Raw genomic sequence first — 27,798 nt, forward strand, 5'->3', positions numbered from 1 at the left:
TGTTCCTCAAGAGTTTTTCTTGTCAGTGACGGCTGGAAACCACTGGTTGAAATAGTTCTTCACTTGGGGATTTCTTAGAACCTCTGTTATGCCCACTGTACCTCTCAAGAGTAAAAGGGAAATATTATGTTGTATTTTTTATTGTCCCTGATGTATTAGACCATGGGAGCTTTTATCCCAGCAGCATTTGATGAAAAGTTTACAGACCATGGAATACAAGGTGGGAAAGTTGGATAGAAAAATCCTTAAATTAACTTCCTGGGTTAAAATGTCCATTATTCTCTCAAATACCAAATGGTCTCATTTAAACATCAAACAACATGGATATGAATCCTGGGTCCTCTACTGGCTAGTGAGTTATCTAGGGCAAGTTACTTAATGTATCTCAGACTCAGTGTCTTCATCTGAAACTTGGAGGTAATAATACAAACCCCATGTAGCTGCTGGGAGCATTCTATAAGTCAATACATGTTAAAGGACTTAGAAAAGTATGTGACATTATTAGCTATTATTATTAGTTGCCTTAAAAGACATACCATATTGTATTTAATTTCAGTACTGCCCTTTTCCTATGCCTTCAACTGCTCTCAGAACTTCATCACTTTGTTAGGGTATGACTGGCTTATGATATTCATTTTGGTTTACTATATAAAAATTACAGCATACTGAGAGAAACACATCCACTGGTTGCCTCCCAATGGCAATTAGATACCTTGATAATTATTAGAAAAAAATATGTTTTTACTGGAATATTTTAATTGTTAGAGTTTCTTCATGCAAGAGATATTTACACAGTTATTAAAAAAGTAACTAAAATCTATCTTAAGGATAATTAAATTACCTATCCTGTGAATATCATCTTTGATTTTTTTAAATGAAATCATAACTCTGCTACAAGAAAAATCTAGGATAATGATTATGGATATAAAGCATTTGATTATATGTAACTGTTGCTATGATTGAAGAAAATGCTTATTCCTAAGTGATATACTATTGTAACTGTTTCTAAATGACATATTTTTAACGAGCATTTAAAACATGTTATCATTAAGCTCTTCAGTGAGCTCTTCTCAGGCAAATAAAAAATAAAATAAAAACCATTCCAAATAGGTACTTTTTTTAGCTTAACTGAAACAGAACATAAATATAGTCATTAAGATACCATAGAAAGAAAATAGGAAAAAATGTGACTTATCTATTACTGGTGAACAGGAGAGTTAATAAAAATAAAGTTACAACATTAAATAGGAATATCATTAGCTATGTGGATGTAGGTATAAGTTTGATACGGCAAACTAAGAAATGTGTAGATACGTGTGAATATACAAACATACATAAATGCACATACACACAAATGTATATACACTAATGCACACTATTAAGAAAATAAAAGAACAAGTTACTTAGTAGTTTCTCCTTTATATATAATATAGTACACAGAGATCAGCCTAGGATGGTTAGTTTATTTATATATTTTAAACACATAACTGATTCAACTTTAGACAGAAGTTGTGTGTATATTTAAGAGAAGTGATGAAGTGTCCTAAGACCATACATTCTATCCTCTCAATTACATTATTTTGTCAATTTCATCAGATTTTAAAATAGTTTAGTTTCACCTTATACATCGGCTTATATTTTAAGCAGTAAACATGAATGGTAAACTAATATTAAGCACAATATTTGACTTCACAAAGAAACAACAGAGTTCCTTAGCCATAAACTTAGATTTGACATTTAACTATAGGAAATTGTGTGGTAAGGGAAGAGTACTGAATTCCAGGTGTGGCATGTCATCTCAGTGATTGCAATCACTTCTTGGGGCCTCATAATTCAGGATATGCTATAGGGAAGGAACATATGGAAAGAGGAGTTTAGAAAGGGAAATCCCTTTGGCAAGGCTCTTCTCCCCAGAATGCATCACCTGTTGACAGCAGATACTGTGTGGTAGGGGTGGGAGGTGGAGGCAATAAAATCTTTCACATGCACTGTAGTTTGTGGAGGCAAAAACAGATGTTGCATTACTGAATATTCAAAGCATTTGCCAATTCTATTTAAGAGTTCTACAGAATTTATGAAAGGCTAATTCTGGACACACAGGAAATGTAGAAATTTCAAAGCATAATTCTTGCCCTCAAGGAACTTAAAATTAAGAGAAGGAGGCAGATAAGAATGTAACTAAGATAATATAAATATTTTCCACATTTTTCTTTACCATTTGACATGAGTAACACATATCTAATAGTTATGCCTTCTGGGTTCAAATAGGCAGAGATTGGTTTTATATTGGTTTATTTTAATGTGAAACATGTAGAACAACTTATGCACAAAGCTATTTGATCTGGTGCTATTTATAATGGAGAAACACTATTAATAACCTCAATGTAGGACAACATAAATGTAGGCATTGTCAACTCTATCTCCAGAATAAGGCATGGTGATGGAGAAGGGTTTGGGATGATTCCAGGTGCATCAGGCTAAGGGAAAATGGAAGAGAAAAGAGATGCTTCTACAATGGGTGGCAGGGACTGGGAACAATGCTGTTATCTCAGGCATCATAAGACCATCCGGTTCTGGTAGCTCTTCCCGGGTTACAGAATGTGTATAAATGATCCACAGGCACCCACACATGAGAAGGACTCTAATGACCTTTCTGAATGACAAAACAGTGTGTCTTATGGTATGTCCATACGTTGTGCTCTAACCATAGAAAAACAGAGTTAAAATAACTTGCTATTTATTCTAGATGCATGTTCCTTTGTATTTTAGACTTTCTCAAATGCTTTATTTAATAGATTTTTGTTGATTTCAGAGAGGATTTGAGAGGGAGAAAGAAATAGAAACATCATTGATGGAGAAAATCATTGATTGGCTGACTCCTGCATGCCGCAAACTGGGCATGTACCCTGACAGGGAATCAAACCTTGATCTCCTGGTTCACAGGTTGATGGTCAACCACTGAGCTACACCTGCTGAGCTCAAACACTTTATTTAGAAATTTAACTTAAATGATGTGTTTACAAAGGAACAAATGTGTTAAGTCAATTCAATTATTTTAAGTAACTATGAATATTTATCAGCATTTTGGACTTCTGTGTATATTATTAAAATATTTATGACCAGAGCAGAGTAATAAAGAATATGTTATTCATCTAAATGTAAACTTGTTTAATTTGCAGAAAATAATTATTATAACATTATAATTACTCTCATCATCAACATGACACCATAAATAAAAACAGCAAAGGACAGAAGTTCTAGATTTCATACAAAATCATAGAATATCTCTCTCCTAATGGGACTTTAATTGGGGATATACAAGATTTTATTATTTTGTTTATAAATATTTGTTGTGTATGACCAGTGAAAGAGATTATAAAATACCAGAAACTTTCCAAAAACAGAAGCTGGGGGAGGAGAACCAAAATAGGGGCGTAGGCAAACACATGTACTCACCGCCTCCCACAACCACATCAAAATTACAACTAAAATACAGAAACCATCATCCAGAATTGCCAGAAAGCTGGCTGAATAGAAGTCCTACAATTAGAGAAGAGAAGAAGAAAGCACACAGACTGGTAGGAGGTGTGGAGGTGCAGAACAGGCTGGTCTGGCACCCAGGTGGGCTGCATTTTTAATTAAGAGGAGGATCCTCTCTGCGGAGGCTGCCCAGAGGAGCAGGTAGTCCCACCCCCACACCAGACCCCCAGCCCAGGGTCCCAGAGCTGGGAAAAGAAGTCCCTAGAGGCAGGAAGAACTACTGGCCATAAAAATCAGTGTGGATTGGGGCTGAGTGACACACAGGCTGCTGGAGACCCAACTGCTCCTCTTAAAAGGCCGGCACCATGAACGTAACTTACAAGCTCCTGCTTCCTCTGAGCTCCAGTGCTGGGCGAGGCTCTGGGGGACCCAGACACATACGAGGAGAAACTGGACTGTCTGGCATCTGGACAGGAACTTGAGGGCAGCTTGCTCTCAGAAGGAGGTGCTTGCAGCGGTCATTGTTCCTATGCTGGGACCTTCCGGGTCTCAGAGCTGACTGACAGCCATTTCTGTTTGATCTGCCCTGGTGATTCCCTGAGACCCTGCCTCATCCAATTTACAACCCCATCCAAGCTGCGCACAACAGCTTTTGCATATTAATGGCCTTTCCTTGCTTACCCTAAAATCCTGTCAAACAAGCTGCAGGAGGGTCCGGGAGCCCCAAACCTATCAATAAAAGGCCCAAGACCCAGCACCAGAGACAGCCTGCCTTGCTTCACAGCTGGGCCTCATCTGGGTGCTTCCAAACCCAATACAAAGAGGAGGAATCTGCAGATGTCTCTGTAGCTCCTGCTGGGTGGCCCCAGGCAGTGGCTGACTTTGCACCTCCCTGGAGATCCAAGAGCCAGTGTACCCGGTGGTCAGTGTCAGTCCATACCAGATTACAACTCTGCACATCCATAAGCAACATACTCAAGAGGCAAACTCAGTGAACACCAAAACCCCACTGAAGCAAGTCCTGCTCCATAAGGGTGTGTCCTGCACAGCAGCTCTCCCACTGTAGTTGCAGCTGGTCCCCATAGCCAATTGTCCTGGAGGTCAATTCCTCCCAGTGACACCAATAGCAATCAAGGCTCAACAACAATATGATTGTGTGCACAGCCCAAAAAAGGGTGCACCTCGAGTATCCATCTCAGGCGATTGGGGAGGCTGAGCCTGGGCCCTATAGGATACCTACTTCACAAGGCCACTCTACCAACTCAAGGAAACTTAAGCAGTTACCCAATACATAGAAACAAACACAGGGAAGCAGCCAAATTGTGGAGACAAAGAAACATGTCACAAATGAAAGAAATGGAGGAAAGCAAACTACTAGATATAGAGTTCAAACCCACCATTATAGGGACCCGATGCATGAAATTCGTGCATGGAGGAGGGGTGTCCCCTCAGCCCAGCCTGCACTCTCTCCAATCCGAGACCCCTCAGGGGATGTTCGACTGCCGGTTTAGGGGATCGGGCCTAAACGGACAGTTGGACACCCCTCTCACAATCCAGGACCGCTGGCTCCTAAATGATCACCTGCCTGCCTGCCTGATCACTTCTAACTGCCCCCTGCCAGCCTGGTAGTCCCTAACTGTCCCCCCTGCTGGCCTGGTCACCCCCTACTGCCCCCATCTGTTGGCCTGGTCGCCCCTAACGGCCCCCCCTGCTGGCCTGGTTGCCCCACGAAGCCTGCTTGTTCAGTCATTTGGTCATCCCTCACTAACCTCCCTGATGGCCTTGTCGCCCCACCCAGCCTGCTGTTCAGTTGTTACTGTTATGGCATCCCGGACAATTTGCATATTCCTCTATTATTAGTGTTTAGTGATTCTTTGGATATATTCCCAGAAGTGGAATTTCTGGGTTGTAAGGCAGTTCCATTTTTAACTTTTTGACGTAACTTCGTACTGCTTTCCACAGTGGCTGCAGCAATATGCATGTCCACCAACAGTCACAAGGGTTTCCTTCTGTCTACATTCTTGCCAACACTTGTTGCTTGTTGATTTATTGGTGATAGCAATTCTGACAGGTGTGAGGTCATACCTCATTGTGGTTTGAATTTGCATTTCTCTGATGGTTATTGATGTTGAGCATCTTTTCATATAGATCCATGTAGAGAGTGCAGAAATAAACCTACACATTTATAGGTAGTTAATATTTGACAAAGGAGGCAAAAACATACAATGGGGTAAAGATAGTCTATTCAATAGATGGTGTTTAGAAAAATGGACAAATACATGCAGAAAAATTAAACTAGACTACACTTTTAGACCATACACAAGAATAAACACAAAGTAGACTGAAGACTTAAATATTAAACATGAAACCATAAAAATCCTAGAAGAAAACATAGGCAGTAAAATCTCAGACATTTCCTCATCACAATATTTTTTATGATATATAATCTTGGACAAGGGAAACAAAAGAAAAACAGCAAAGAAAGCCATCAATAAAATGAAAAGACAACCCACTGAATGGGAGAACATATTCACCAATGATACATCTGATAAGAGGTTAATATCCAAAATATAAAGAACTTACAAAACTCAACACCAAACAAATAATCCAATTACAAAATTGGCAGAGGACCAGAGTAGACACTTATCCAAAGAGTACATACAGATGTACCATATGCATTTTAAAAAATCAATCAGGATCCCTCAAATTAATAATCTGTTTTGATTTTAATTATTCAAGGGTCTCAAATTCAACTGTTACTTAATATACTCTGTTCTCAACTCCTATTCAGTTGCTTCCATCATGAGAGAATGTTGCATTCATTCAATGTATCTATAGATTTAGATTCATTCATCAACATCTCTTGTTGGTTTCACTTTCTCCAAAAAGGTAGGCAATCTGACTTGCCCCAATTGCCTTTGTCCATTTGAGTAATCTATCATAGTGTCATTGGGCAGAGTATAAAGCAGTATCAGCAAGGAAAGTCATATAAATCATATGCAGACCAAATACCAGTTGGTATCATTCCCTACCATGTGTAATATAATGGGCAATTGAGTCTGTGAGAGGTTGCATGGTTTACTTTGTTGTTGTTAATGTGTACTTATCTTCTGAGCTATATAAATAAGTTTTTGTTTGTTTAATCAGCAATCTTCACTTATTTCAATTACATTTCTTCCAAGAATTCATCTTGTGGTCTGGAACGTAGCGATTAAAAAGTCAATACAAGGATGACTAACGTACACATCATAGGAGTCATATGAGCATAGTGTTTTACTATACTAAAAGTCTGTTCAGATGTTTTTTAGAAACAATAAATAAAATAAAGTTTACACCTGTACTTAGTTGCATGAGATGCAAGGCTGGGTCACACATAATATCGAGAACCATTAGAGGATGTATTTGATGGTGAACTTAACTGTAAATTCAAGACATGGACTATTTGGATCTGTAAATTTACATTGGCTCACTGGAATCAATTACATGCACCATTGAGTTCTCAAGTTGTAATAGACCATGAAACACCACAGATACCAATCCATTGGAGGCCTTCTTTAGGCTGCCAGGGATAAATGTTGGATGGAGTATTGGATGGAGTATTTATTTAATCCAATATACATAACATTTATTTAGTTACACACTCACAGATTTTGAAAAAGAAAAAACAAACAAACAAACAAACATTTTATTTATTCAGCATTTATTGTAACCATGATATTCTTTAGTCAGGGTGTAAAATTCATGTTTTAAAGAAATGTGCACTGAGTGTATTCCCACTAATTCTCTAAAGTCATTGGCTCATTACAAAAACCTTTAAAGTTTTTACTATATCTGTCTGAATTATGCACACAGTCACTAGATCTCTTCTTCAAACATGTTTTCCAGGCCAAGCAAGAAATAAATATAAAAGTGATTCTATCTTTTTGGGGTCCTGCTTGACAAACCTCTTCACAGTGAATTCTTCCACCCTAAAAACTTACCAGAAAGACAAAAATACTGAAATGTGAATATTGGAGTGAATGCTAAAAGGTTAAAATTTCATTTTAAAACATTGCATCACTGATAATACCAATCATCTTAAAACAAGACCCAATTTTTCTGGGTATGTATCTTGTTGAAATAACCATTTGCATCCATAACCCCCTGTCCTGTATCACTCCTCTTTTTCTTATAGACACTTTGTTATGGTTTGCTTTGCAATCTGTCATTATCATTGGTTTTTATTTACCTGTTCATTGCCTGTCTTCTCTTCATTGAACATAAGTAAAGTCCCTTCTGTAGAAAAGTTGTTTGCTTTATTCAATAGCATGTACACTGAGTGGCCAGATTATTATGATCTCTGAATGCATAATAATCTGGCCACTCAGTGTGTGTGTGTGTGTGTGTGTGTGTATGTGTGTGTGTGTGTATGTGTGTGTATGTGTGTGTGTGTGTGTGTGTGTGTATATATATATATATATATATATATATATATATATATATATATATATATATATATTAGAGGCCTGGTGCATGAATTCGTGCATGGGTGGGGTCCAGCCAGCCTTGCCAGGGGGAGGGGACATGGGTGGTGGGCCAGCCTGCCTGCTGGTCGGACTCCTGGTCGAGGGGACAATTTGCATATTATCCTTTTATTATATAGAATAAACACTGAGTGGCCAGATTATTATGATCTCTGAATGCATAATAATCTGGCCACTCAGTGTATATCACCAGCACCTACAAAAGTGCCTGACATGTACAGGATATTCAATAAGTATCTGTTTTATTTTTCTTTCCTGTGCTGAGCTAATATTTCTTCAATCTCTTAAAGAAGATTTCCCATAGAATTTTATACTCTGGAGAAAATGATGCAATAAAAACTGTGAGAATATAGTAAAAATCTTACCTTATAATAGACAAATATGCAAATTGACCGCACCTTCGCTATGCGCAAGCTACGCCCACCAACCAAGCCACGCCCATCAACCACGCACACCAGGAAACCTTTGCAGGGACGTTGGGGTGTGGCGGAGCCCAAGGCCGGGAAAGCCGCCCGAGGCTTTCCCGGCCTTGGGCGCCAGCGGGGTGCCTGCGCCGATCACAGGAGACCACTGGGGTCGGCTCCTGCGATCGGGTCGCAGGAACGCTGGGTGCGGCGGAGCCCAAGGCCACTGCCCAGGGCCAAGCCCGGACCCTGAAAGAAGGCAGAAGGCGGTGGCCACAGCCAAGGCCTGGGTCCCCGGTGCTGGCAGAAACTGGTGCAGGCAGCCAGGTGAATGAAGGTCTATTGCACAAATCTTCGTGCAAACGGGCTACTAGTCCTATATAATAAAGAGGTAATATGCAAATTAACCCTCACACCCTCATATGACTGCCTATGACCAGGCCTGCAGGGGCGTTACTGAGGGACGACCAAATTACTGAACAGCAGGCTGTGTGGGGTGACTAGGCCGGAGGTGGGGGGTGGGAGTTGGGGGTGACCAGGCGGGCAGGCAGGCAGGTGAGCGATTAGGAGCCAGCAGTCCAGGATTGTGAGAGGGATGTCTGACTGCCAGTTTAGGCCCGATCCCTGGCATGATCCTAAACCGGCAGTCAGACATCCCCCGAGGGGTCCCAGATTGGAGAGGGTGCAGGCTGGGCTGAGGAACCCCTCTCCCCCCATGCACAAATTTTGTGCACCAGGCCTCTTGTATAATTATAAAGCCAGGGGTTCTATGTGACTTTTTCAAAGATCCTCTCAGTTTGGGGATTCAGTATTCCTTTTTTTTTTTTTTTTTTTAATATATTTTATTGATTTTTTTACAGAGAGGAAGAGAGAGGGATAGAGAGTTAGAAACATCGATGAGAGAGAAACATTGATCAGCTGCCTCTTGCACACCCCCTACTGGGGATGTGCCCGCAACCAAGGTACATGCCCTTGACCAGAATCGATCCTGGGACCCTTGAGTCTGCAGGCCGACGCTCTATCCACTGAGCCAAACCGGTTTCGGCTCAGTATACCTTTTAACTCATCTAAAAAAAAGGCACTTTTCTATTTCATTACCTACCATAATTTTTGCTGTGCAAAAAAACAGAGAAATAATTGGATGATGATCCTATACATTGACTTTCAACAGAATGGGCTTAGGCAGCACTGTGCACAGTGGTCACTTATTTTTACTTGAGAAGCCGTGCAAATTTAGGGTCAAAAGGATTTGACGCTAAGAGTATGTATCTATTATTTTTGCTTCCCCCCCCCTCCACAGACTTGAAATCTGATTTAGTTGGAATAAACCATATCTCTGAAGATTTTTCAAACTGTTTCAGTGAACAAGCTAGACATAACTATAAATCCTGGGAGAACTGGCTTTTCTTGCACTCCATATCTGGAAATGGCTGGCAATATCAAAAGAACAGTCCTACGTTCCCCTGGCTGGCACTTCCCCTCTCTGCCTTGGCCAGACCCCAGAAAGCGAAAGCAGATCTACGTTACATAACAAACCTCCTGGAAAAGGTGTTGTTCTCAAACTGAAAGAAGAAATTGTTTCATGATTTTTTTTTTCTTTTTAAATTGGTTTGCTTGCAGGTGCTGGATGATTTCCTGGCCTGAATCTAACTAGCAACATTGTTTTCTCTAGTCATGGACTCTACCTGACTTTTTGTAGTTTATGACATTTCACAGATGTCTATGGCGTCTCCCCTCATTCCAACACATAGGTAGTGACAGGAGGAAAAAATATCCAGGCATGACTTGCAAATGCAGACTTTCCAGATTTGTGAATTACCTACTGATGGAATACAGCAGAACTACTTTTGGGGCCAAAGAACATGTTTGAGGAAAATGTAAAATGTATCTTTCAGACTTCGGTTCAAACTTTGAATCATGTTGCTTAGTGGTTTTTCATTTTTGGAAAACTCACATACACATTTTTTTTCTCAATTGACTGTATTTCAAGGGGTCAGTATATAAAATAGCAAAACAGTCAATGACCTATTTTAATCCCTCCATCCCTCCATCCATACAAATATTTATTGAGCACCAGCTTGATTAAGCAGACTAATCTTAAAAAGTCCATGTTTAAAGAGTTAGAAAGACCTAATACTATGCTATCTAATAAAAGCCTAATATGTAAATCGACTGAACAGCAGAACAACCAGTCACAACGACTGGTTGCTATGAAATGCACTGACCACCAGGGGGCAGATGCTCAATGCAGGAGCTGCCCCCAGCCCACAGGCCCCGAATGGTGGTGGCAGTGGGGGGTGGGACTGGCAAGCAAGTAGCGCCAGGCCAGACAAGGTGGGTGCCAGCAGGGGCCCCCTGATTGCCCCGCCAGTGGCCTCCCTCTGCGGGGCAACTAGTAGGGAAATTGGGGGGCCCCCGCTGATGGTGCCAGGCCAGGCAACATGGGTGCCAGTGGGGGGCCCCCCGAATTGCCCCGCCGGTCGCTCTGCAGAGGGAGGCGACCGGTGGCGGGAGCCTGGGGCCAGCAAGCAGGCAGCGCCAGGCCAGCCAAGGTGGGTGCTAGCGGGGGCCCCCCAGTCACCCTGCCGGTCACCCCACAGATTGGCCCTGATCATCGGCCAGGCCTAGGGACGAATTTTGTGCATTGGGCCTCTAGTTAATTATAATGTGGAGTCATAAATCCTACAAAGTGGATTTTGTAACTACAAGGTATTTGGGGAACACAGAGTAGTAAATATAACTCTGCCAATGGAATCAGAATTGGAGAAACTAGAGAGGGCTTTATGAAACAGATGGCTTTTGAGTGGAATTTGATGGTTAAAAATAGTTTTCTGCATCCAGACAATCATCAGGCTAATCTAATGAGGCTTTTTCAACCCTAGGATTGGGAGGAGGGATAACTCAGGAGATCCTAGACCAATAGTTATAGAATAAGTTACAAAATCTATAGGTTTGAAACTGATTACATGGTACCAGAAAGACCTCTCTACACACTTTTCTTATTTATTTAAAATATCCACTCTAATCAGAGAGGCCTTCCTTCACATCCTCAGAGCATAGTTACTTACCTTCAAGGGCCTAATCTTTATACATAAAAGGCTAATGTGCTAAGTGCCTCTCCCTTCCTCTGACTGGTCGCTATAATGCACACTGACCACCAGGGGGCAGACGCTCAATGCAGGAGCTGCCAAGCTGCAGTGACTTGGCAGTGGCAGTTCTTGGGTGATGCACCCCAAAACCAGAGAGGAAGGAGCCCAATTCCTCACGAGGCCACGGGATTCCACCTTTGACCATGGGTTATGTTGTTGCTGGGTCACTGTCAGCCCTGAATCTGGTTTACTGCACACTTGCGTTTGCCTTCCATACCTTGTAAGACAGCAACTTTGCAGAGTGCCCTCTCGCACTCTGGAACCCCTTGAGGGATGTTGGAGAGCCAGTTTCGGCCTGATTCCTACAGGCCAGGCTGAGGGGCCCCACCCGCTGGAGGGACCCTGCTCACTCCACTTATGCCCTTTGAGCCACAGTACCACCCCAGGTGCTGCAGGCTGGGGAGGGCCCGGGGGAGGTTGGTACCAGGGTGTGTCCGGCCCTTCTCACCCAGTCTCACCCTGCAGGCCACCTTCTAATTAATTTCCTTTCAATGTGCACAAATCCGTGCACCGGGCCACTAGTATTAAAATAGAACTATCGTTAGAAGAAATGAGACTTGAATAGCTTGCATTTCTTTTCATACTTCCTGAGAGCAGCATGTTGGAAGTAAAGAGGGCTTCAGACTGGAGGTGGAAAGTGTCATGGGCAACTTGTCCCCACTGGGTTCTTTTCCCTTGAGAAAATGTAGAATCCATTTTTCGTAGCAGTGAGCAAGACAATCAGCAATGGAGAGAAGAAAGTAAGCATCTAAGAGGAATACCCCCACAGGATATGTAGTTATGGAAAATCAAAGTGGCAATAGTATTCCTCTCCTGCCCTTTTCTCCATCTCAGCTTGACTTCCTAATGCCTAAATTATGCATCAAGTAGGATGAGAAAAAGTAACTACTTCCTAACTTTTAAGACAGATTTTTTTTTTTTTCTCATTGAAGAAAGGTGCAGTTATTTGCTAGGTAGATTTTCAGTGGCAAATACACACACACACACACACACACACACACACTCACACTCACACACACAATCTCATGAGGCTAGTGGTTTAGAAAGGATAGGTTTTGGTAGCATAACACTTATTTAACTATTTTAAGTTTTTGATTGAAGGCAACTTTTTTTACCTGCTATATACACATTTGAAGTAAAACATACATTGTTTTTGTTTTGTTTTTGTTTTTTAATATATTTTATTGATTTTCCACAGAGAGGAAGGGAGAGGGATAGAGAGTTAGAAACATCAATGAGAGAGAAATATCGACCAGCTGCCTCCTTCACACCCCCCACCGGGGATGTGCCCGCAACCAATGTACATGCCCTTGACCGGAATCGAACCTGGGACCTTTCAGTCCGCAGACCGATGCTCTATCCACTGAGCTAAACCGGTTTCAGCAAACATATGTTGTTTTATAAGAGTTTCAATATTTTAGACTGTAAAGGTTTTTCTTTTGCTTCATTTTGGCTAGAGGATCAATAGCTGGTCTTTACCCATGAGTGTTTATACACCAGAGTGCAAACCCCTCAGGCTACCTTCAGCTCCACTTATCGGATGGTCCAAATATATAAAATACTGCTTCAAATCAGAACCACAATAGCAGACATCCCCTCAGGCGGCGGCAGCAGCAGCAGCAGCAGCAAGGCCAGAGCACACTTGCAGCGGGTTGTATATCACAGGGTGTCTACAACGCCTGCTTAATTCACTCTCCTCCCTAGCAGAAAACAGGTACAAAATACATAGGAAAAATGCCACAACTGAAATACCTTAGAGCACCCAAATGCAGGTCCCCATACCTAGTGAGGCAGAACCCTTAAGGAGCCAACTCTATATCTTTAAAACCAGCAGCGAAAGTAATATTTTACTAAGAATTAATAATGAGCTTTTTCCTGGAAACAATTTGGCAGTATATTTTAAGAACTTTTAAAAATTCCAACCCAAATGAGCCAATGATTTCTCCTTCCAGGAATTTATCTTGAGGAACGCAGGTACCTTTTGTGAATACCGTCAGTATTCCCATAAACCTGGTGGCCAGCTCCACTGTTCTGTTTGGAAACGTGCCAGAAAACACCCCCTGCAGAGGCCCGGGTGAACTTTTCTTGCCTCGTCCTTGGCAGTGAACTGTTCTCCACATAAACCAGAGGAAACAGCCCAGCTGTGTCATGCTAGGATCCAGCTGCCTTCTTTGCAAACATTTCCCATCTCTAAAAGCTTGCTTTAGAATTTTTTTGAAACATGAGTCCAATGTCTACCCTTGGACTCCTAGAGTTATAATGTAACACCTGGCTTCTCCTTTCACGAGGTAAGTGTTTCCATTAAATATGAGTTCCCCTTGATAAGCTCAGGTTTCTATAAAAGTATTTCCGCAGATTTTTGTATCTAAAGGCTGCTATGTTTTAGGGACTTGCAGAGATGATGTGTCGTTGCAGCACAATCAGAAAAATCATGCCTTTTATAAAGTGCTCTGGTTTCTTTGTTCTTTGAACATATTTATTTTCCTAATTATGAAGGCAGTACACACCTATTGAATAGAATGTGGAATTAGATATAAAGAATGAGGGAGAAAAATCTATTAGGTTGAAACATCTAAAATTGCCTTTTGGCAGATTGAAATCAAATGGCTACTGGTAATTTCATGTGAATCACTAATAATTGTTCCATATATTTTATTTTGTATATTTATGCAGGTATTTTTAGAAAGAGCCACGAGGCCCAACAACCTCACCAGAAAATTATGCTTAAGCCTTGGCTGAAAATAAAGTGTCCTTTTCTCTAAGATATATATCCTCTAGAACAGTGGTTCTCAACCTTCCTCATGCTGCGACCCTTTAATACAGATCCTCATGTTGTTTATCCCCAACCATAAACTTATTTTTGTTGCTACTTCATAACTGTAATTTTGCTACTGTTATGAATCCTAATGTAAATATCTGTGTTTTCCGATGGTCTTAGGCGACCCCTGACAGTGGTTCTCAACCTGTGGGTCATGACCCCTTTCACAGGGGTCGCCTAAGACCATCGGAAAACACAGATATTTACATTACGATTCATAACAGTAGCAAAATTACAGTTATGAAGTAGCAACAAAAATAGTTTTATGGTTGGGGGTCACCACAACATGAGGAACTGTATTAAAGGGTCACGGCATTAAGAAGGTTGAGAACCACTGCTCTAGAAACTGAGCTAGAAGGGAGTAGGAGAAGGATTCAAAATCCAGCACTTTATTTCTCTTCCTTTTCTCATTGGACACATGTCTAACAAAAGGATATCAATAGCAAAGCTTAATATTTGTTGGACGTTACTATGTGTAATGTAGTGAGAGCTTAATAACTTTTACTTTGTTGACTGAGTGAGGTCTATCATGGGGCAAAATTCTACATATCCAGTCCCAATTTCTTCTTCCACCCACCCACTTACTAGTTGTACCAGTTAATAATGAGGATTTTTTTCAATAGATGGAGTTACACATATGTTGATATATATGCAATTTGATATGTATGCTATTTTGTGGTATTGACAGCAAGCTTCAAAACTTCATATGTCAAATTTGCTGAAGGTGTTAATATCATAGATATTTTTACGCTTGAAATAGTCAAATTTCGTGCCCCCCCCCAAAAAAAAAAAAAAGAGCATTTGCGGGAAGTTTTAATTCATTACTTTATATTGAAGAAAAGAGCTGCTGAAAGTTATCGTATACTTCAGGAAGCCTATGGTGAACATGCTCCATCTCAAGAAACTTGTGAATGCTGGTTTAAACGCTTTAAAAGTGATGATTTTGATGTAAAAGACAAAGAATGTCCAGGTCAACCGCAAAAGTTTAAAGACCAACAATTACAAGCATTATTTGATGAAGATGCCTGACAATGCAAAAACAACTTGCAGAAAGATTAAATGTTGCTCAGCAAACAATTTCTGATCTTTTACAAGCAATGGGAAATATTTTATTTTATTTTAAAAAAAATGTATTTTATTGATTTTTTACGGAGAGGAAAGGAGAGGGATAGAGTTAGAAACATCGATGAGAGAGACATCGATGAGAGAGAAACATCGATCAGCTGCCTCCTGCACATCTCCCACTGGGGATGTGCCCGCAACCAAGGTACATGCCCTTGACCAGAATCAAACCTTGGACCTTTCAGTCCGCAGGCCTACGCTCTATCCACTGAGCCAAACTGGTTAGGGCTGGAAAGATTTTAAAGGAAGTCATCAGTAAAATGTTGCTTCAACGGCACGAAAGAAAGTCTTTTTTTGCATGGAATTGTGACTTGCGATGAAAAGTGGATTTATTTTGAGAATCGCAATTGCACAAAATCATAGGTTGATCCAAGTCAACCATCAACATCGACTGCAAGGCCAAACCACTTTAGAAAGAAGACAATGCTCTGCTTTTGGTGGGATCAGGAAGGTGTGGTGTGTTATGAGCTTCTAAAACCAGGTGAAACCGTTAATACCGACGGCTACCAACAACAAATAACCAATTTGAACCACGCTTTGATCGTGAAACAACCAGAATGGGCCAGAAGACACAGCAAAGTAATTTTTCTTCATGATGATGCACCATCACACACTTCAAAACCAGTGAAAGACACGTTAAAAGATCTTGCCTGGGAAATATTAACCCACCCGCCGTATTCACCAGACCTTGCTCCTTCAGATTACCACTTGTTCCAATCGATGGCATATGCATTTTCTGAGCAGCACTTCAAAATGTACAAAGAAGTGGAAAATTGGGTCCCTGAATGGTTTTCCTCAAAACAAGAAAAGTTGTATTGGGACGGTATCCACAAATTACCTGAAAGATGGGGGAAATGTGTAGCTAGCGATGGACATTACTGTGAATAAGGCACTTTTGATGTTTCTCTTGAAATTATCGTGTTTTCTTTGATTATAAAATTCACATTATTAACTGGAACACCTAGTACTTCTTTGGTAGTTGGCTTATGTGACAGTTTTATAATATGGTCCCAAATTCTTCCCCCATTATAGATGAAGTTTTTGTGCTTTCCTTGCCCCATTCTCAGTTGAATTTGAGTAGGCTCCTGGATGCTTCAAATAACAGAATTGAGAAGAAAAGCTAAGTGACTTCCAAGACTGAATCATAAAATGTCGTTTGTCATCTGTCTTGTTTTCTGAGGACACTGACTCTTGGAGGTCTGAGTTGCCACATAATTAGCCTGACCACCATGGACCTACCATGCAGGAGAAAATGTGTGGAGACCCCACATGGCGAAGGTCGGACACAACAGGAACAAAAAGAGAGCTTAGGAAGCACCTCAACACTCTAGGCCCTGACTGTTGAAGGCATCCCAGTGAGACGCCAAATACCTTGTCCATATTGCAGTATTGTGAGTCCAGTACATACTGGTAGTTGTTTAAAGTGACCACGTTCTGGCACAGTTTGAAAAGGAATGGTGAAAGTTAGAGGACTTATACTAACTGACTTCAAGACATTATTATAAAGTTACAACAAAGGAAGTGTAGCATCAGCATCAAAATAGACAGTGGGATAAAATAGAGACTCCAAAACAGAGGAGAACACTTCCCATGAGGTTCAAAGCCCTGGTTACTTATATTAAAAACTATGATACTTAAAGCAATGCACACATAACACCGTGACTGATGTAGGTGAAGAGAAAATGTGCAGATACGCATTGTGAGTGATAGAGCCCGGTGGGGAGCACCCGTCCGTCTGAAAGGGGCAGCTATCACTGATAATTTCCATTTAGGAAATAGATGTCTAGGTTTTCTCATCTTTCAAACATGAATTTTTCCATTTTTTTTATACCATACCAAACTCATCCAAGTATCTGTGACTTACCCTGGCCCCAACCCAAAGGGTACCATTATGGTAATTAGAAAAATTTGCCACTTACTGAAGACACTTGATCATCACATACTGGGAAGCTGTCATAATATAGAAATCTACATGGGCTATGAAAGTAAACAGTGCCCATAGATTTATGTGTGTGCAAAATCCTCAGCATATGCTCCAAACCCTGTGTGGTCTGGATTCAGTCATAAAATCATAATCTTGCCATCTCTGCCTTCCATGCTGGCAAGCCCTCAGACTCTTCATTTACCTTGTAAGACCCAAGGATTCCGTTTTCACATTACATTGCTTAGTTCCTCATCAAAGCTCTGCATTTTCACACTAATGTGTGGCTGCTCATCTGTCATAGACTAGCCATGATTAGGTATCCAGAGTGAATAGAGTCCTGGCTTAGGAAATATTCTGAGAATGAAATTTATTCAGAAATTCAAATAATGAAAACATAATTCACATTAACATTCTGCCCCCCCCCCCAATAATTATTATCTACATTTTTAAAATCATGTTACTTTATATACATTTCTCAAAGAGAATGCTTTATTTAGGTTTTCTGAATGAAACAGCTAAGGGTTACTATGCAACTATATGCCAGGAGATCTCAGTAGAGTCCTGTTTACATGTACAAATTCTCTCTAAAATTGGGTTAAAAGGCAATTTGCCATGTTGCTGGCCCCTAGATCATTAGTCACAGTGGCCTAAGTGCATTCTGTTATAATTCAATACCAAAGAAATTGCTTTTATGGCATTAACTATATTATATTCAAAATTGTATAAATTATTGAAATACTACTATGACTACTGCCAAGATATAAAATGGTTCACATGGAAAAAAGTTGCATTTTTAATTATTCATTGGAAAAAAGTCAGACTCTTGCCAGAAATTATTTTATACTTGGTCTAGCTTCTGGGACTTACATTTAAATATGAATCATAAAAACTCTGAAAATTTCATATACTCATAATTATCTTGCTTTAAATAAGAGTTTTATCTTTTTAACTCATTGATTTCCATCAAGTGGGTTGAATATTATAAATTATCTTGTATCTAGGTGTTATACTAATGAGCATTTCATTCGTATTAATTAGTAGACAAAATAATCAAAGGTAATTTCTTTTAAGTTATGATAAAATGATATAGAGGATTCATATAAAAATACTGAAATTTCATAACTAACATGTATTCAGTATTTTAAGTACAATACAGAAATTATATAACCAATTAATTATATATACAAACACATAAACTATAGTATACATATATATGAATATATATTCATATGTTTTGTAGTGATATATATTATATTAAATGTATTTGTATCTTTTAACATCATAGTGTTTCTCTGTTTATGCTGGAATATGGTAATAAAGGGGAAAATGTAATTATAGAAAGCTAACCTCAAAAGATCTCTCTATATAAATGCATATATCATTTATTTGGTCAGAAGATATTTATTTATCACTTGCTATGGCACCAAGAAATATGGTAGGCTCTAGTTATTTAAAACTAATAAAATAGAATTGCTTCTTCCCAGCAACTTATATACTGTATAATGGGAGAAAGCAAAGATTGAAGTGAATTAAAAATACAATTATAGGAAGTTATAAAAGAGAGAAATATATAAAATATTAAATCTAAAGGGAAATCACCTTACCTAGATGAAGGTAAGCGTGGTGATGAGGATGCAAAGATGCACTTTGGAATAACATGTTGTAGCTATCTAAACAGAGAAGTGCATTCCAAGCAGAGGCACAGAGTTGGGAAACATTGGGACTCATCTGTAGACCATGTATTCATCACTGTGGTTGCAACAGTTGAATGAACTAATGTAGCTGATAACAGCTAAAATTATTCCTTCTATTCACTTTCAAGACATGAACAAATTAATTTTTCTACACATTTCTAGAGAACTCGCATAAAAGCAGGGACTATTTTCTGTTAATCCCTGATTATTTTGCAGAATCATACTTAGTACACAGTAAGTGCTCAGAAAGTGTTGAATAAGAAGGTTTTCATCAGTTCTAAATTTTTCTTTTTTGAAAAGTTAGTCTTTAACACATTCAATGAAAAGTCATATTCTTCTTTATATTCCAAATAACAAATAATTTACGATTTCTCCCTTCTGAATTAAAAACAAAACAAAACAACAACACATTTTGAGTAAACTACTCCTGGGGTATCCTATATAATAAAAGCCTAATATGGTAAGGGTCCAGTTGGCGGGTCAGCAGTTCAACCAATCAAAGCCTAATATGCTCAACCACTCACTATGACTTGCACTGACCACCAGGGGGCAGACAGTCAACCTGTCGACCAGTCACTATGATGTGCACTGACCACCAGGGGGCAGATGCTGTGACTGGTAGGTTGGCTTGCTACTGAGGTATGGCTGATTGCAACTGAGCGAGATGGGCCGGACACACCCTGGAGTCTCCCATGGTCCCTCCCAAGCTGGCCAACCTCCCGCATCCCTCTCCGGCCCCGATCATGCACCAGTGGAGTCCCTCGGCCTGGCCTGTGTCCTCTCACAATCCGGGACCCCTCGGGGGATGTCAGAGAGCTGGTTTCAGCCTGACAGCAGAACGACTGGTCTCTATGATGCACACTGACCACCACAGGAGGCAGATGCTCAATGCAGAAGCTGCCCCTTGGTGGTCAGTGCATTCCCACAGGGTGACTGCTCTCAGCCAGAAGCTGGGCTCATGGATGGTGAGTGCAGCAGCAGTGGCAGGAGCCCATCCCGCCTCCATGGTGGCACTAAGGATGTCCGACTGCCGGCTTAGGGGGAGCGGGCCTAAGCCAGCAGTCGAACATCCCCTGAGGGCTCCAGGACTGCGAGAGGGTGCAGGCTGGGCTCAGGGTCCCCCCTGAGTGCACAAATTTTGTGCACTGGGCCTCTACTTAGTAAATAAGAAACATTCATTTATTTAGCCTCTCCAAGTTATTAGGTGTGCATTGTTATATCACAGTTGAAAAGTACCATTTACTATTAGTTTGGCTTTCCAAATAATATAATATTATATGTTTAAGAACTTGAAAATGCAGTTAAGACTGAGAAGTATATTCCCTTGGCCACATGTTCTGTCACTACATCTCCTACCTGCTGAACTTTCTTGTTTTAAACACTCCGGTCTCATCCCTTGGCAAAATCTCCCAAAACAAGCTAAACCCTCTCCTCTTTCTGAAAGTTGAAACAATCAAATAATCTACACAATAAACATTAGCTCTTTTTTTATTGTTGTTGTTCCATATTTTTGCCTATCCTGTACTATCATTATTTATTCTTTTATCACAGCTACCACTATAGTGGAAGGGTAGAAAATATATCTAAATATTTGGTTTGAGTGTTGAGAGAAACGAAGGGCAAGGTGTAGCCATGTCAAAATAACTAAATTTACTTTTTGGATAGGTTAACTAATATAGTAGATAAAATGAATTCTATGAACATATTGAGTTTATAAAACCCTCAGGAGTCATTGACAGTTGTTAATGATAGTTTAAACAACAGAATGGAGAAATGGGGATGAGGAACTCACACAGGCAGGAAGAATTCTGTCTGGTTGAGCAACTACAACTAATGTTGGTGGGTGGATGCATGTCAGCATGAAGTGAGAATGTTAGAGATGTACCATAGGAATCTGTGTTTTGCCTCCTGCTTTCCTCGTTGTTAAACAACTTGGATGAAATTCTTAGAGACAGGCTTATTGATAAAACCATACCAGGGGTCATGTGTTCAGTTATAACCACTACAGTTTAAGAGTGGAACACTGATATGTTACTTTACAATTTAGGGTCAATCAGAAGAGTCAAGTGCCCAGGCACAATACCATGTATAGACACAGCTGAGGTAGCTAGACATATTTACCTAAAGATAAGACATATAAGAAAGAGAAAATTTTGGATTGATTTGTGGATTTATTCTTCGTTGTTCTGGTGGGCAGAATAATAGTAGATTTCTGGTCATTATAATAAAGTATCCTAACAAGAAGTGCCCTCACAATGAAAGAGATTATTTTATAAGAATATAAGCTCCCTGTCATCAAAGCCTTCTCAGAGAATATGGAAGACGAATAGAATTAGGGAAGGGATTTCTATTTTGAGTTGGGTGCTTGGGTCAAATGTACTTGTGGGATTTTTCAACTGTTTGGTTCTTTACTTTTTGCTGCATGGTATATGGTTATATGAAGAAGCAAATCAGAGTAAAACAAATGAACCTAATAAAGGTTCTGGGTAAATGGTTATTTACTATATTTCCTCCAAGTGCTTAAGATACAATAGGTCCAAATAAGTTCTATTGAATTTGTGGAATGGAAAAAAATATTTTATTATTATTTTGGGGGAGAAAGAGCGATGATTCTCTGCTATTTGAACATTGCAATGACCGATTTTATGTTTGCCTTTCCAAACATATGAATATTGCATCAAGTGTTTATACCTAAGCAAATTTTTGAGTTTGTGTGCATTATATCAGTCACAGTGAATGCATCCAGATCAATGTGTTAGTATAAGCAGATGGAAATATGTTTCTCATTTGATGAGTAACATTAGAGCCCTTCTCATCCTGTTTCACCAAACACCTAAACTCACACACTTTCTGCCCTGGTTTCTCTTTTTAAAAAAATATATTTTATTGATTTTTTTACAGAGAGGAAGGGAGAGGATAGAGTTAGAAACATCGATGAGAGAGAAACATAGATTCAGCTGCCTTCTGCACACCCCCTACTGGGGATGTGCCCACAACCAAGGTACATGCCCTTGATCGGAATCGAACCTGGGACCTTTCAGTCCACAGGCTGAGGCTCTATCCACTGAGCCAAACTGGTTAGGGCCCTGGTTTCTCTTTTGTTCCACATTTGTCTCTGAATTGCTTTTAATCTTCAGAGACTGGATGACCACCTGCCCTTTAAAAATATTGTAAAAACAGCAGTGACTATGGTTCATTTTGCCAGTTATTTTATTGAAGAAAACATGTACCAAATGACAGCAGAGTCACCAGCTGATGAGAGGAATTATTATGTATATAACATTGTGCTTTTTGTAGGGAGTCAGCACAACTGTGCTGTGATTGCAACATCAAACAGTTCCTATCAGGCTGAGAGATGTAACACTCAATGGTCCCTTAAGAAACTGAGTTGTATGCTTGATGCTGAATGGTGCTTTTTTTTAAAGTGGATTTAAACAAAATTCACAGGAGAAAAAAAAAAAACTTTTGTTGTAGAGACATATAAACTGTTCCTTTCTGTGTATAGCAAGGGTGCTAATTGATCACCAAATTCATTTTCTCTTCTTGATATACAATTAGATTGTGTTTCCCAGAATATTTTGCAGTTATTTATGATTGAATTTTAAACAATGAAATCTGAGCAGATACGATGTGTATAACTTCTATGCTTGGCCCACAAAAACTTTCTTTCATGGTCCTCTATTTTATTTCCCCCTTTACAACTATGCACGTAATCTTCAAAATTGAAAATCATATTTTGAAGATGACAGAAATACAAGATAGAGAACTGGTCTCTATTAGCAAAAAGTAGCCTGACTAGCAAGGCTCAGTGGTTGAGCATTTTATGAAACCAATATAATATGACATTAAATATGGACAAGGACTGTCCAAGAAAAGTAATTTCACTTATGCACAAAGAAAAATTGTAATTATAATACTGAATCTATCAAGTGAATCCAGCAATGTATATTAAAAATCATGCCTTATTCCAAGACTGGGGATATTAACAATTTATCAACTTAGTACTCCACAGAAATGACTGAAGGAAATGATCATGTCAATAGATTTAAATAAAGCATTGTATAAGAAAAAAACACTATAATTTATAACAAAAAAAGTTGCAAACTAGGGACAGAAAGTTTTTTTGCATAATGTGACTAAAATGATTCCCCAATAATTCACAATTATCATTATCTTTAATTATGAAGTGCTGGATATATTTCATAAAAATGGAAACAAGGTTAGAAAGTCCATTTTCACTACTATTTTACACTGTCCTGGACTTCCTAAGCAGTTCAATAAGATTAGGAAATAAGTTAGGAATGTAAGTATTGAGGAAAAAATTTCTAAAACACTTATTGATCATCCTATCTAATAAAGAGGGAATATGCTGACACTCATGCGGTCACAAAGATGGCGGTGCCCACAGCCAATAAGAGGGAATATGCTAATTGACTACCACACTCTCAAAGATGTCGGCGTCCACAGCCACAAGATGGCGGTGCCTAGTCCCCTCAGCCCTGCCAGGACTGCAGCTGCGAGTCCCCCAGTCCCCTCAGCCCCCCAGCTACTGGCTGCCCGAGGCTCAGGTAAACAGGGTCAGCTGAGGCTTGCACTGCCGGCAGTGGCAGCAGCAGAGGTGTGATGGGGCATTGCCTTCCCCTGATCGCCAAGTTGCCTCCTGCCCCTGAGGGCTCCCAGACTGTGAGAGGGGTCAAGCTGGGCTGAGGGACCCCCCACTCCAGTGCATGAATTTTCATGCACCGGGCCTCTAATCTATATATATAAAAGCCTAAGTGACTGATCAACTGGCTGACCATTCAACTGGCCGACCAGTAACTATGACACACACTGACCACCAGGGGGCAGACATCCAATGCAGGAGTGGAAACCACAGGCATGGAAACATGGAACAGACTGATGAATCTCAGAGGGAAGGGGAGAGGGGGCAGGGCAGGAAGAGATTAACCAAAGATCTTATATGCATACTAGAGGCCCAGTGCATGGTTTCATGCACTGGTGGGGTACTTTGGCCTGACCCTCTTGTAATCCAGGACCCCTCGGGAGATGTCAGAAAGCGGGTTTTGGCCCAATCCCTGCAGGCCAGGCCAAGGGACCCCACCAGTGCACAAACCCATGTACCTGTTCTCTAGTCCTATATAATGAAAGACTAATATGCAAATAGACTGAATGGCAGAACAACCGGAACAACTGAGAAACCGGTCACTATGACGTGCACTGACCACCAGGGGGCATGCATGGATCATGGCAGTTGTGGCTGTAGTGGGATGATGGAGGAGGTGAGTGGGGGCACCAGACCAAGGTGGGGCACCAGTCGCTGTCATTGGGGCGAGCCTCTGGTGGTTACTGAAAATTCTTTGCTCCTGTGTGCCACAGTCCTGCCCGGCACTCGCACCTGCTGCCGGTGCTGGCCCTGCTCACATCCACTGCTGGCTCCTGGCACTGGCCCCAATCGCCCCTCAGGGCTTCTCCACCTCCCCCTCCTCCTGTGGGGAGATCAGGGCTGGCAGCTGCCACTTGCTCCCACTGCCAGAAATGGCCCCGCTTGCAGCCGCTGCCAGTGCCTGCCTGACGCTGGTCCTGATCGCTTGGTGCTATCAGCAGGTGCGAGCAGTGGCTGCCAGCCCTGATTACCCCGGAGGAATTCTCCACCTCCCCCTGCTCCTGAGGGGAGAAAGGGGAAGCAGCTGCCACTCGCACCCACTGACAGTGCCAGCCCTGCTCACACCTGCTGCTGGTGCCAGCCTAAATCGCTCCACACCTTCAGCGGGTGTGAACAAGGCCGGTGCCATCAGCATGTGGGAGCGGAGGCAGCAGGAATGGGGCTTCTGGCAGACAGGGGACCGGGGACCGTGGTGGGAGGGGCCAGGAGGGGGCACGGAGGATGGTTCGAGACCTGCCCCTGTGCCCACCGCAGCCTCGCAGCCCACAGTTCCTTTCAAGGTGCATGAATTCGTGCACTGGGCCCCTAGTATATAATATAATTGTCTTTGTAGAATTTTCAGGAGAAGTTACATATTATTAAACCTGATAAAAATGGTGAGACTTTAGCTAGCATACAATAAAAATATGTTAATTTTTTCTCAATAAATCCAATAATTTTTAAATTACATTAAAACTTCCATTTGTATTCACAGAGGTCAGCAAGGTTAACCTGGTATTAATATTGAAGGGTAGAGGAACAAGATTAGCCACAACCACCTTGACTAAGAGAAAAAAAGAAAGATAAATTTATTCTTTCATACTCTTTTTTTTATAATATTTTTTTATATATTATGTTGATTTTTTACAGAGCGGAAGAGAGATGGATAGAGAGTTAGAAACATCGATGAGAGAGAAACATCGATCAGCTGCCTCCTGCACACCCCCCACTGGGGATGTGCCCACAACCAAGGTACATGCCCCTGACCGGAATCAAACCTGGGACCCTTCAGTCCGCAGGCCGACGCTCTATCCACTGAGCCAAACTGGTTTCGGCTCTTTCATACTCTTAAAAATTATAAAACTCTGGTGGAAAAGTACAGACCAGAATGAAACTGATTCACACAAAACACATAAAATGCCCAGAACAAACTCACTCAGAGGTTTAGATGATTAATTGCTACAAATTATGGGAAAAGGAGTATATAATTTGATCAGTGGTATTAAGAAACTCAATTACCTTAGGAAAAATACAAAAGTGGATCCTGACCTCACATCATACATATAAATAAACTGGACATATATTAAAAAGCCTAAATATTAAAAGTAAAATATTTAAATGTTTAAAAAAGTAACTTTATTATATTGAAGTTGGGAAGGAGTAAGACATAAAACACATACCATGGTGAAAAAAAATCAATAAAGGTAGCCATGATAAATTTAAAAACATGTGTACATGTAAACACATGTATACATATATGTATATATAAACATGCCATATATATTTTACCTATATAAACATATACATGACATATTTATATATGGTATAAACATACTATTTATACATGACACCATAAATAAATTTAAGTGAATTGGCAGCTTTATGAGACATATTTATAATGAATTTACACAAACAAACAAAAAAGATTAGTATCCTGAGTATGTAAAGAATTTCAACAAGTCAATAAATTAACAACAAAAAAAAGAAAGCCCTAACCAGTTTGGCTCAGTGGATAGAGAGTCAGCCTGCGGACTGAAGGGTCCCAGGTTTGATTCCGGTCAAGGGCATGTACCTTGGTTGCAGGCACATCCCCAGTAGGGGATGTGTAGGAGGCAGCTGATTGATGTTTCTCTCTCATCGATGTTTCTAACTCTCTATCCCTCTCCCTCTCCATTCCTCTCTGTAAAAAATCAATAAAATATATTTTAAAATAAAGAAATAAATAAAAGGAGCATGTTATTAAAAATGGATGAAGGATTTGACCAGGAATTCATAAGAGAGGAAAATGTGATGGCTATTTAAGTAGTGAACTTCATTAATAGTTAGGAAAATTTAAATTCAACGTACACAATTTCAAATCCATAAGGTAAAACTTTAAAAGTTAGATAATACTAAGGTAATGAGGGTGTCAGAAAATGGAATGTCATATGATAATGAAAACAATATAAATATGTGAACAATTTTAAAATAGCAAATAAAACTGAAGATGCACGTATATCTCCACAGTTTCATTTCTAAGTATTTACATACCCCAGAGCCTTGTTACTTTAAAGTGTGGTCCTCTATCACCTGAGAGCTTGTTACAAATGCACATCTCAGGTGCACCCAGATCCACTAAATCAAAAGCTGCAACTTAACGAGATCTCTAGGTAATATATATGCATATTAAAATTTGAGAAGCCATGTCCTAGATAAAAGTAGTGGTTCTCAAAATTGGATGCACATTAGGAAAACCTGGGATGTTCATAAAGTATTCCAATGCATGAACCCTAATCCAGACAAACTGAATTGCCAACCATATATTATATTCAAATAAATAGTAACTTAGCGCAGCAGACAGAACAAGGAATCATGGAAGGGAAATGGAAAGCAAATGTTTAGCTGCAAATATTATTTCCATTTTTAAGTGAAGTGAGTGGATATTATCTTAAATTTGTGTATTGGTATAATGATGTTGATATCTTTTCAGCTATTTATATTTTTCAACTTTCAAAATAACTTAGAAATTTAAACAAAATGTGTACTAAAAGGGTCATTATTTCATGAGGTGTTGTGAACCTGAAAAGGGACATGATGCTTGAAGGAAGAAACGGTTTTGTAAAGTAAATGCTATATAAGTATTAGATGTCGTTATTAATAAAAATTATTTTAAGAGAAACTAAAGCAAAAAAAACACAGGTTAACTTTTTTTTCCTCATAAAAATGAAACTTATATAGAAGGAACTGAAAGCATTCATCATTTTTCAGTCACTTTCTTTTTTCTGTTTATTTTATAATTACTTGCTTATTGCTTATGCATATGATTTATTCATTCATTGCTTCTTCCATTCTCTTTTACATTTTTCTTGTTTCTCTCAACCCATTATAAGTGAGATATGCAGCAATTACACAAGTAAATTATCACATGGTTTTAATAAAGTCTTTTTGTACATCAAACATTAAATATTTTTGACCCAACATAATTATTGGTGTTACAATAACATTGAATTATTTAAAACCAACAATCACACAAAATGAATATAAGCAAAAATACAACAATATC

General features: G+C 39.9%; 1 protein-coding gene across 1 annotated transcript in view; it reads right to left on the minus strand.

Annotated features, from left to right (window-relative positions):
* The window catches only part of NEGR1 (neuronal growth regulator 1), an 885,056-nt gene that overhangs the window by 397,125 nt on the left and 460,133 nt on the right, over positions 1 to 27,798 (minus strand). The gene's annotated exons all lie outside the window — the stretch shown is intronic.

Source organism: Eptesicus fuscus, chromosome 9 (assembly GCF_027574615.1).
Source record: "Eptesicus fuscus isolate TK198812 chromosome 9, DD_ASM_mEF_20220401, whole genome shotgun sequence".
NCBI classification, from domain to species: Eukaryota; Metazoa; Chordata; class Mammalia; order Chiroptera; family Vespertilionidae; genus Eptesicus; species Eptesicus fuscus.